Raw genomic sequence first — 12,947 nt, 5'->3', positions numbered from 1 at the left:
ATACAAATCAAAATAAAAGCCCCTAACATGCCCAGTTGTCAGTAAAAATCATCTACTGCATTTTATAAGTTAATGTGATCTATCCTGGTGTCCCCATTTGTCCTTTAAGCCAGTGAAATAAGCTTGAAAAGGATTTTATTTTGATAATGTGCCTTCCAACATCAGAGCACCTTCCCCATGCTTCTGAGGCTCAGTAGCAGTCAGAAAAGGGAAAGGAAAAAATGTGTCATTTTCCACTAAATGTGTTTATTAGTATCTGGAAACAGGAACCAATCCCAAGCTTTGATTTAAAATAGACCTTCCTCTAGGTTAAAGTGTTTGCCTTGACCGTATCCTATCAATAGGCTTGGAAGAATTAGATTTATATTAGTAAATGTCAATTTCATTATACATGCCCAAACAAAGGGAAAAAAAATCTCCATCAACGATAATCAAAATTTACAGATAAGCCAAGTCTAGAAAAATGCTGCTGGAGACCTTATTAGAGTTTGATTTTAAAATATTTACATTGTATATTTTTACATGCAATGTTGACAGTTTGGGTTTGAATGGTTATAAAGCTTTAACTTTTTAATCTCAATGTCTTCTGTCATTACAGGATTATTATCTAATCCCCCTCCACTATTTCCAGCAACTGTGAAAACCACTTAAAAATAAACATCTGTCAAAATTATAAAATAAATAAAAATTGACTTCAACCAAGCCGGCCTATCAATAGAGGTTTGCTTCAGACACTGCTCCCAGCCACTCTAGAGAGCTCCAAGGAGCTCTGCAGAAGAAGAATACCCTTTATTGCTTCCACAGAGGTATAGGAGGGGCAGTTTCTCTCTAAATTATATTTCAGGCTGACTTAACCTGGAAATGGAAATGTCCATCTCTGGACTTATCTATTCTGGCTGGGTGGGTGGCCCACTTTGGGCCTGACTCAAAGCCCCTGGAATTCAGTGGAAGGACTCCCATTAACTTCAGTGGGCTGTGAATCAGATCCTTAGTGTGGAAGGCTGAACAATTGGACTGAGCTTGTTTCCTGCCTCAGTCCAAGTGGAATCAAATGAATTCAAAACTCCATGTGTACATTCATGCTAAGAGGCTCTCGGTTAGGAGAGCAGTGCTCAGCAGAGCTCCTCTCAACAGCCTGTCAGCATCTTGTGCATGTATAACTAACTTGGCTGTTAACATTCATTTTCAGGCTGACACTAAACATGACCCATCTCTATATTTTTAAAACAGTATTTTTAAGTGTAGTTTGAAAGCATTTTGACCTTTATTAGTTGAAGATGGACAAAAACACAGTAGTATTTAGCCAAACATGAGTCTGAAACTAGCTTCTTTAAATGCTAGGTTTAAGAATTCTGATGCCTTGAACAAACTGGAAAATGTTCATCCCTCCAGTCCCACAGTCACCAACACATCATAAAGGGTTTCTAAGTAACTTCTGCCCAAGCTCTCTAGACATAGTTGACACTGGTTTTATTGCAACTTACTGCACTGACTTACTTACATCACGGGAGCCTGGAGTTACACTGGCATAAAAATTTATGCAAATGATCACTGAGCCCATATTTCCATGAATTACTATAAAATAGAAGGATCTGTAAACTGACATTTCTAATTTATTTTAAGATTCATACAAATGTTATGTAAGCAGAGTCTGAATGAGCTCTCCCCTGACATTTAGTGATGAGCTGTGGAAAAGGACTTCAGGAGCTGATCTCATTTGCATGGGCACACCCACCATGCCTACATGCTCAGCATGATGGGATTGCTTGCCCAATTGATCACTTTTGGCTGGTGCTGGATTCCCAGTTTCCTTGTTATTGGGCCAGGAGTAATGAAGCTTAGTTATCCTTGTTGTGTGAATCGAGGGCAGTAGAACCATACTTGGCATACACCCTCAATTAAACAGCACTCGCTAGGCAGGGGACATGGATTCCAAAGCCTGTTGAGTTGAGAAAGGGTGGGGATAGGTACCTATACCTGCTGGTGTGGGTCTGGCTTAAGTGTCTTAGATAGCATTTAATGCTTTATCTATCTCTCCCTGATGTAATAAAAGAGCTAATTAAGACTCAATTGAGAGTCCTGTAACGTGCACAGGACTGAAATCATGAATACCTAGCTTTAAGTATTAGACCTGATTTGGAACAGTGTCACTGATGCAAGAGACTGAGAAGTGTGTACCAATAGCTGAAATCACTGAGAACTGGGTTAAGTGGTGGGACCTGAAGACATCTGGGTGATAGGGTGGCCAGTGGAGAGGTATTGCAATTGGCTGGCAAGGCAGCAGGCAGAGAGGGCCAGAGCGGAGCCCAGCAGAGAGGCATGGTGATCAGCCATCAGGGCAGCTAGTGGAGAGGAGCAGAGCCTGGCAGAGAGGTATGATCAGCCAACAGAGCAGTGGGCAGAGAGGTGTGGTGAGCAAGTGCCCGGACAGCAGAGCGACTAAGGTACCTTTTTACTCCCCCATCCACCCAGGGTGGGCAGTGAACTCTGCAGATGCACCTCTGATCTCTGGGCTGCACTGACCAAGGACAGCAACTGTGAGTTGGGTGCAGAGAAGGGGATGGGCATGTTAAAAGGACTTTTGGTTACTGGACTTAAGAACCTGAGGGAAGGGTGGGTCTTTTGCTCATGGTTCATGCTTATGGACCCTGTTTATGGTGTTTTCCCAAATAAATGCTGAGTTACTTCCCTTCTTTTATTAAATGTTTTGCTACACTCAGACTTTGTGCTTGCAAGGGGGGAATTATTGCCTCTTAGACGTACCCAGGGTGTGGTGTGTAATTGTCCCAGGTCACTGGGTGGGGGCTCGAGCCGGTTTTGTGTTGTATTGTTGAAAAGGAACCCCTAGATACTGAACCAACTCTGCTAACTTTGACTGGCAGAACAGTTACAACAGTTAAAAACAACAGATCAAAGACAATGAAGAAAAGATAAGGGTAAAATTAAATACAATGAAACCAAAAGTTAAATGATTTTTTTTTTTAATATTCAAGTGAAAGTTGCCGACCTCAGCTAGCAAGGACCTAGCCATGTGTTTAAAGGCCCAGAGACACCATTACACATTAGTTGCCCTATGCCTTTCTGGTGATGCAAAACAGTTGGCTACCCAGTTCAGCTGGCCAGTTAAACTAAACTCACAACTTTCCATCACCAGACCATAGTGGTGAATCTGACTCAGATTTTTGACCTTTCAAATTGCAAATAAACTGGCTTGTTTCTTGTATCAGTGCCTTGGACCTAAATGATAGTAGTTGAAACACATACTTAATATACCTTGCATTCAAAAGTGTGCAGACATTGATATAGCACTTTCACTCAGAAGGATCCCAAAACACTTCACATAAAGTAAATGGGATAAGTCCAGCTATTACTGAAATGTAGCCACCTCTAGGGAGCATCAATACACAAGAGTTTGAGAAAAGGAAGTGAAGAACAGCTGCTCCACTTAAAACTAAAGAGCTGTGTTGGCATCCTCCCTGGCTATTAGCCTTCACACTAAAGTAGTATGTTTCCCAGCACTTCAGAGTACTGTTGAAGTAAAAAACCTGAAATTGTTTCTTTCCTAATAAAGGAATTAGACTCCTATTTTTCAGTAACCTCCACAACTGCTAATGCTACACTCTGTCATTTTGAAATTTTATTACACAGTGCTGAATCTTGGATTACTCCTAAGTGTGACTATTTATTTATTTTTAATCATTTGAAAAAGCTTTAAGAGAAAGGGAGCTAGACAAGCAAGTTTATCATTATGATTTCCCTACATAAAATGAGGATATTTTTCTGTAATTGTCTCTTTAATGCCACCATATGGCTATATCTCAAAAACCACAGTACTGCTGGTTGGAATGAGTTCGTGAGCTGTTGCAGAATATGAAGCAAAGTGCTTAGTGCTGGTTGAAAACTTTTTGTCAAGAAACGGGTTTGATGAAAATGAATTTTCATTTTCCATTTTTTTTTCAAAATAAAAAATGTTATGAAAAATTGAATTTTCAAAACTAAAGTTTTATTTTTTTAAAAAACATTTTGATTTTCCATAGAGCTTTCCCCCACCTGTTAGTACTATTTTCCAACTTTTGTCAGTTGGGAAACCAGTTTCAAAGTATTGGGAAAGTGCAGGAAGATCCGCTGTTTACATCTTTTTATTGTTTTAATTATACAGTAAAAGGAGTAAACACTGAGGTTGTCTCCCTTCCTCACACTTTGCCTCCCTTTTTCCATTTGAGAGAAAGTTAAAGTAGAGGTACCTCCAAACTCTAAAAACAAAATATTTTAGTTTAAATAAACTCCACGCCGTAAATGTCATGGTCTAAATGAAGCCCTCCTCCCCTTTTTTTGTTTGTTTGTTTTTTAAAACAAAACAACAAATTAGAAAGTTTTTGATTAAAAAAATTGGATAGGGGAAACTTTACCAACAAGAAAAACTCTTCACGGAAAAACAAGTCTCATTTTCCAACTTGCTCTACAGCTGCTGGAAAACTCCCAAGGAAACAGCATTAAATTTGTTAATGTGTGTGCCAGTAATATAAGCTCCTTTGGACAAAAGTTCTCTTAGTGATATTCTGAGATTCATTGTCACTGATGATAAAACACTTTATTATGGATGGAGAAGGTTGCTATCTTTTTCATATTTAATGCTTGCATCATTACCAGGACAGAGTAAAGGAAAAGTAAAGCTTAGTGGACAGTTGATTTATGAGTATGATGGATGCTGCATTGAATGGGACTGGAAGAAGATTGTGCTTTTTGTACATTGTTGTTGATTGCTATGTAGTGTGTTTGCTAGAACTTCAATTGATTTCCTAGGGTTTTTGTGGTTCAATCTAATTCTAAAAAATGAGTTTTCTGGATGTTATTTTTATTTACATTTATTTATTTTAATGGTTACATTGCTAAAAGCACAGCAATGGGAGAATTTCCCCTTCTCTATTTTCTAAAGACTCAGACCAGTAGAAAGAAAAATAACCAAATCTCTGTCAGCAGCACATCAGCACTTCTTGGCTCTAAAAATAACATCCAGAAAACTTATTTTTTCCTTTGCCTAAAGTACATAAAATACTACCAATCTGATCTGGAATTTGCAGTGTTGTAACCATGTTGATTCCAGGATATAAGAGACCAGGTGGGTGAGGTAACATCTTTTACTGGACCAGCTTCTGTTGATGAGAAAAAACAGCTTTCACGCTACAGAGAGCTTTGAAGAAGAGCTCGAAAGCTGGTCTCTCTCACCAACAGAGGTTGGTGCAATAAAAGATGTTACCCCACTTCCCTTGTCTATCTGATTTTGGTAATGTTACCCACACCTTGAATCATTTCTTACACATGAGCAAAGTAGATCAGTAGCCAGTGAAGCCAATGGATACTGGCCCCTGCCATATAATCCTGACCCATGTCCTGTGACTAGAATCAGTCACTAAAGATCAGTTTCTTACTTGCTCTCTTGTTTGTTGCACCCTTATTACTCAAGTCAGTGGAAAATAAGGCCCCAGGTGACCCTTTGGTCAACAAATGAAGGGGAAGGGAAGGCCTCTGATAATGGGCCAAATCCTCAGCAGATGTAAATTGTTTTAGCTCCACTGACTTCAATGCAAATATGCTGACTTACACCATCTGAGGATCTGGCCACTGCCTTGAATCTTTCTCAAATCAGACCACTTAATTTTCCATTTTTCTCTATTTCCTGCCTTTCCTCCAAGCTTCATGTTAAGAAACACTATCATTGTACGCTTGATCTTCCTTGTGGCAAAGATCTCCAGTCTTTCCCCGTAGAAGTCCTGACAGTGGTGTCCAAATGTAGGCAAGCAAACTCCAGTCCTGCTGGGATGAGGATTTTGGTGAAAATTTTTCAAACTGCAGTTATCACCATATCTTCATGCACTATTTAGTATCAGGATAGGACAACTGAGCTGGAAACCTGTATCGTCTGATAACTTACTAGAGGGAACATAACCATATTTCTCTGCCTTCATCTCAGTACCCCATACTTGTCAACATTTTATCCAAGAATATTTCTGTTGTCTAATGTCTTGTGACCATGTAATGAAATACTCTATCATAACACATAAAGTAAGGGAGGCAGATATGCTGGGAGGAGAACAGTGACCAAGGCAATTGTCTCTGATTCCTTATCTCTGACCTCTTATAGTTTTAAATATTGGTATTAACTTGCAATTCAACTTGTTTTTATGGGTTGTGTTGTAATTTATTAATCAAACTGTTAATGTAGGTACAAAATACTTTTGGGATAAAACCAACGCACACCAAAACAATTCCTTGGAACAGGAGAAAACTGATTAAAAAGGCATTGCTATACCATATTCAGTTCCTGACACTTCACTTCTCCCTGATACAGCATTCAAAATGTTTTACCCAGATGTTTAGACTTAGATTAAAACTGGCAAATAGTTCACATTTGTGGCAATTGACATGGTTCAGATTAGATATAGTTTAAGATCTGATTATGGACAATTCTGTTTTTTAAACTTACAGATTAAGGACCAAATTCACTTATTAAATACTATGTAGTTCTTATATAACACTTTTCATAAGTTGATCTCAAAGTGCTTTACAAAAGAGGTCAGTATCATCTCCATTTTACAGATTAGGAAATTGAGGCTGAAGAAAGGAAAGTGACTTGCCCAATGTCACTTAGGCCAGCGGCAGAGCTGGGACTAGCACCTAGGTCTCCTCAGTCCCATTCCAGCACGCTGTCTGCTGGGCTGCAGTGCCCCTAGTGCACGTCACTGAAGTCTTTGAGCATTCCACTGGAGAGGAGAGTTTGCTCTTTTATACAGGTATAAATCCAGAATAACTCCATTGATTTACAGGGATTTACCTTTGATCTACTGCAGTGTAACCAAAAGCAGAAATTGGCCTGTGTGTTGGTATTTGGCAAAGTTCACACCTTTTACATATTTACTCAGTGTGAAGGAAATTGTAAAGTGTAATCAGTGCTCAAAATGGGAAGAAAAGAGAGGAAGTTCATGTAATCCCACAGTTCAGATTTGGACTGTGGAGTAGAGTGAAGTGGGAATGAGCCCAGTAGAACAGGCCTCTGCAGACCCTTGTGTAACCTCCATCTTAGTTCCTCTTTTTCTTACCTTCAATATTATTTCCTTTTACCTTCTTGATTCATCCAATGTTTTTCCAATTGTTTTTCCTTGTTCAGTGAAAAACAAAACAATCTACCTATCAAAGCAAAGCTTGAGGTACTGTGATGGAAGAATTCCTTTGTCAATCTAGCAGTGTTTACAGTGGGGGTTAGATGTACCTAACTGCAGTGCTCAGGGCATGAAATTTTTCACATCCCTGAGCAACATAACTAGGTCAATCTAATTTTTAAGTGTAAACCTGGCTTATCTCCAATAAGCCTGAATGGACTTTCTTAGGTAGTTTCGAAAACAGTAATGCAATTGCTAATAAGTAAAGTGAGCGTGATGTGACCCATAGTTTCTGGAAAACAAAAGCTGATGATATAAATTATATGTCCTCTCATATTGTTGGTGGCATGAATTACAACTAATTTTAGCAAAGCCAGTGCTCAAGACTGTGTGAATTAGATTTAAATGAGCAAAGAGAAGTAGTACGAAGATCCAGATTTAGATGCTTACCTCAGATTTCAGAGTAGCAGCTGTGTTAGTCTGTATTCGCAAAAAAGAAAAGGAGTACTTGTGGCACCTTAGAGACTAACAAATTTATTAGAGCATAAGCTTTCATGAGCTACAGCTCACTTCATCGGATGCATCCGATGAAGTGAGCTGTAGCTCATGAAAGCTTATGCTCTAATAAATTTGTTAGTCTCTAAGGTGCCACAAGTACTCCTTTTCTTTTTACCTCAGATTGAAATCGATGGGAGTTAGACACCTTTTAGGATCTGGGCCTAAGACTATAATCAAATGACAGGTATAGATTATAGGAGGTAGATTGCAAAAAGTCAGCCGGAAGGACTGAAAATAATGGCGGATATAGAATTTAGACCTTGATGCAAGTAATCAAATAAATATATGTGGCGATTGTGCTAAAAATACTAATGGTTCCTTTACTAATAATCTAATAAATAACTAATCACCTAGTACTTAAACCTGCTAAGGCAAATTTGTGTAAATTAACTAAAGGTCACATTCTGCCATCCTTACTCACACTTAGCAATACCTTACTGTGTGAGTAGTCCCATTGATTTCAGCCTTAAATCAATCAGTTAAAATTGTACTAGTGGATTTAACCTTGTTTATGTATATTGTTGCAGGAGGAACAAGCGCATTGTCAATGTTCACCAAAATACACACATCCTTATTGCTACATATGTGCAACTCAGAACAGAATTTGACCAATCACTTGAAAATTTTAAATAAACAGATCAGTTGGAATAGAAAGATGTAAGATCTGATTTTCACTATGTTAGGGAAGTCTACTGAGCCAGAAAATAGATGTGAGTATAAACACCTTTATCTCTATACGCAGAACCAGGTAGAAGAGATTTGGAACTATACTAGAGTAGGCTGGTTTGCTTTTCATCTCTGGGCAAAGACACTTCCAGTGTAATCGCAGCCAAGAGATTAAATCAATTTTCAATTCATTTAGATGTGGAGAATGCAGCAAGTAATGCTGACACTGGCACAGGCTAACTAATATGAAGAAAGTGCTTTGCTAACCTCCTTAGCATAGGCAAAGCAGTGGAAGTGCAAGGAAGAGTTGATATAGACAGCACATGGACAATCTAAGTGGGAGCTAGATAAGCATGAAGCATTGTTAAAAATGTCATAGGATGTAATACTGAAACTGGACTTGGTTGAATCTGTTGGCCTAAGAATCCTAAAACTTTTCTATTTCTACCTTATTTCAAATGGTTTGATGTCCCTGGGGAACTGCACAGTGAAGGAAATGGGGGAAAGATATTTGGCCAAGAGGAGAACGCTTTACTATGAGTCATGGTGCGGGTTTACTCACCAAAGAGGAAGAGAGGTGCACCTGAAAGTAACTAATGCCTTGTATTGTTCTTTATATATTAGAGAGACTGTCCAGTGTGGTGAATTGGGTCAATCTGAATAAGGGGTCAGACACAAGATCTGCACTGTCTGTACAAGACAATTGAGGAAGAGGGGACTAGAGACAATCCTGCCAGTCCAAGTCACGGGCAGAACAAGGAATCAAGTGTTTATTCCTGAGATAATGGTGCCAGCAGAGGAAGATGTGGTGAGTAACCCCCAACCCTCAGGATGACCCTAAAAATAGAGCCATGCAAATCTGCAAATATCTGCTTTGTATCCGTGGATGCAGATATCCATGGAGCATGTTTGCCTATCATGGATTGGATGTAGATACAAATTTTGTATCTGCGCAGGGCTCTACCTAGAAAATTCACTTCCTGGGGGAGTGGAGGGGAGTATCTATTGTGGCAAATTTCCAGCACTACTATGATGGGTCTCACGCTTTCTCTTCTTGGGGTGGGGATTCAGGGCACCATTTCTTGCCCCTGAACTGGGGTATTAACTGCCCCACTAGTGTCCTAGAGGAGGGAAGTGGAGAGGGAGGTACCCGGGTCCGCCCTCTACTCCGGGTCCCAGCCCAGGGGCCCTAGGGATAGCGGTAAACCACTAGAACTAGCGGTTCCTTCCCCTGGGCTACTTCCCTCTCCTGTCCTTCAGCTTGTGGGGCTTCCTGCCCTCCCTCTGCACAAACCAGGTGTCCCTTTACCTAGGGTCTTGGTCTTCTTAACCCACTGCAGCACTTCTCCAAACTCTCCTCTGCTTCCCTCCAAACTGCTCTCTGCTCCAACACCAATTCACTCTGCTTCAACTCCTTCCCTTGTTTGATTGAAGCAGGGGGTTTTATCAGGTGACTGGCTTCAGGTGCTTCAATTAATTTATAGCAAACTTTCTTCCCTCTACAGGGAATGAGGCTCCCTTCTAACACTCTCCTGTTGCCCTCTGGCCATACTGTATCTCATATTCCCCCGCCCCAACACCATGGGGTGGGCTACTTGGGAGGAGAGATAGTGCTGTTGTGATAAGACATCAGCGTTGCCGTGTTGGCTTCCGGCCCCATGCTGTACCCGGAAATGGAAGGGCTGCAGGGATAGGAACCACCTAGTCACTCTTGCGTTCTTCTCCTTGTTTCTGTGCATCCACTGGAGTGGGGTGTGGTCTGTCACAAGGGTAAACCACTGCCCCAGTTGGTAGTAGTGGAGAGTCTCCATAGCCCATTTTACCGCCAGACATTCCTTTTCAACAATGGCGTACTTTTGTTCTCTGGGGAGGAGTTTCCGGCTGAGGTACAAGATCGGGCGTTCCTCCTCCCCTATCATCTGCGAAAGGATGGCTCCTAGCCTTACCTCTGAGGCATCTATTTGTAGGATGAATTCCTTTTCAAAGTCTGGGGCTATGAGTACTGGATGGCAGCAAAGGGCTTTCCTTAAATCTGCAAATGCTCTTTCTGCTGCATCAGTCCACTTTACTATCTCGGGGCCCTGAGCCTTTATCAAATCCGTCAATGGCCCTGCTCTTGTGGTGAAATGAGGGATGAATCTCCGATAGTATCCTACTATCCCTAGAAATGCTCTGACCTGCTTTTTGCGGACTGGTCGAGGCCAACCTTGTATTGCCTCCACTTTATTCCATTGGGGTTTCACCAAACCTCTCCCTACTACATACCTGAGGTATCTGGCCTCAGCTAGTTCTATCATGCACTTGAGAGGCAATGAGGCTGGCCTTCCGCAGGGCATCTAGCACCGCTTCTACTTTTCCTAAGTGCGTTTCCCAGTCAGGGCTATGGATGGCTATGTCGTCTAGATAGCGGCGGCATACTTGGCATGGGGTCGCAACAATTTGTCCATAAGTCGTTGGAATGTTGCAGGGGCCCCATGGAGTCCGAAAGGGAGGACAGTGTATTGGAACAGGCCCTTGGATGTAAGGAAGGCAGTCTTTTCCTTGGCATTCTCGGCCAGGGGAATTTGCCAATATCCTTTGGTCAGGTCTAGGGTGGTTAGGTATAGGGCCTTACCTAACTGATCAATTAGCTCGTCAATGCTTGGTATTGGATAGGCATCGAATTGGGATACTTCATTCAACTTCCGTAAGTTGTTGCAAAACCTCAGAGTGCCGTCAGGCTTGGGGACTAGGACGATAGGGCTGGACCACTGGCTGTGGGATTTTTCAATAACCCTGAGTTCCAGCATCATCTTCACTTCTGTCCTAATTTCTTCCCTTTTAGCTTCTGGTATCCAGTACGGTCTTATCGTCACCTTTACTCCGGGCCTCGTGACAATGTGATGTTGGACCAGTGTCATACGGCCCGGCTCTGTACAGAACATGTCCTGGTTCCGTTGGATCATATCCATGATCTCTGTTCATTGTTCTGGAGTTCACTCAGGAGATATCGTCACCTGCCCCTGTGGGTCGTCTGTCTGGGGTGGAACTCCCTGAATGACCAGGCACGTCTCTCGGTCACACCAGGGCTTCAGTAAGTTGATGTGGTAGATTTGCTTTGGACTTCATCAGTCTGGTTGTCTGACCTTATAGTCCACCTCCCCAATGGCTTCCACTATCTCATATGGTCCAAGCCTACTGGCTAGGAGTTTGCTTTCTGTTGTCGGCACTTGCACCATCACCCCTGGCTGAAATCTCCGTACCTTCACCTGATGGTTGTAATATGTCCACTGGGCCTCTTGTGGTTTTTCCAAATGTTCTTGTACTATAGAGGTTACTCGAGTTATTCGCGCTCTCATCTGTGTGACGTACTCAATGACATTCTTTCCTGGGTTGGGTTGTTCTTTTTCAATCTTCCTTGGCAATATCTAATATTCTGCATGGATGGCATCCGGGTAGTAGTTCAAAGGGAGAGAAAGCAGTGGACGCCTGGGGGACTTCCCTTAGAGCAAACATTAGATATGGTAGAAGGGTAAACCAGTCTTTTCCGTCCTGAGCTACCACCTTCCAGATCATACTTTTAGGGTACGGTTAAACTGCTTGACCAGTCCATCTGTTTGTGGATGGTAGACTGAGGTCAGTATGGCCTGGATGCGGAGTAGGTACATAAGTCTTTCATTAATTTTGACATGAAAGGGGTTCCTTGGTCTGTCAGGATCTCCTTAGGGATGCCCACTCTGGCAAAAACCTGGAGTAGTTCTTTTGCTATGGCCTTGGATGTGGGGTTTCTTAAAGGAATGGCTTCTGGATATCGCGTGGCATAGTCAAGGATGACTAGTACGTTTTGGTGGCCCCGTGCATATCCTTCCAGTGTGCCCATTATGTCCATGGCTGTCCTCTCAAAAGGGACTTCAATAATAGGCAAAGTTACTAATGGGGCCTGCAAGTGAGGTCGGGAGCTATGCAACTGGCATTCAAGGTAGGAGGCACAATAGCGCTGGACCTCTGCACGTATTCCTGGCTAATAAAATCATCTTACGACTCTATCCAGTGTCTTGTCTACTCCTAGATGTCCCCCAAATAGATGACTGTGAGCTAACTCTAGTACTGCCCTTGTGTGTTTCCGTGGGACTAAGAGTTGCTCTATTTCTTCCCCTCATATTTGCGCTATCCTGTACAACAGATTGCATTGAGCACATAATATGGCCTTGGGCCTTTGGTCTTTCCTTCCACAGGTACGCCATTTACTTCCACTACCTCCTCCCTTTACATTTGCATATAGCAGGTCATTGACTTGGTCCTGCCCGAAATTCTCATGTGCGGTACCAATCTGACCTAATTCCAGGGGGCCTGTTTCTACTCCGCCCACTGGGTTGCCCCTACTTGGGCTAGGAACCGCCTCCAAGTCCCCACTGGCCTGAATTATCTCCTGGCCTCCTGAACGGGTTTGCCTACCAACAAGGGAGGTTTTCTGGTTCTCTGCTAGAATCCTGGTCCCCAATCTTTTATCTGCCCTCCTTTCCCACTTTCAGGGTTTTCCGGGGGATGAGAATAACTCTGGGGCAAATTTGGCAAACATTGGGGTGA

The sequence above is a fragment of the Dermochelys coriacea genome, chromosome 2, assembly GCF_009764565.3.
Source record: "Dermochelys coriacea isolate rDerCor1 chromosome 2, rDerCor1.pri.v4, whole genome shotgun sequence".
NCBI lineage: Eukaryota > Metazoa > Chordata > Testudines > Dermochelyidae > Dermochelys > Dermochelys coriacea.
This window is presented reverse-complemented; position numbering follows the sequence as displayed.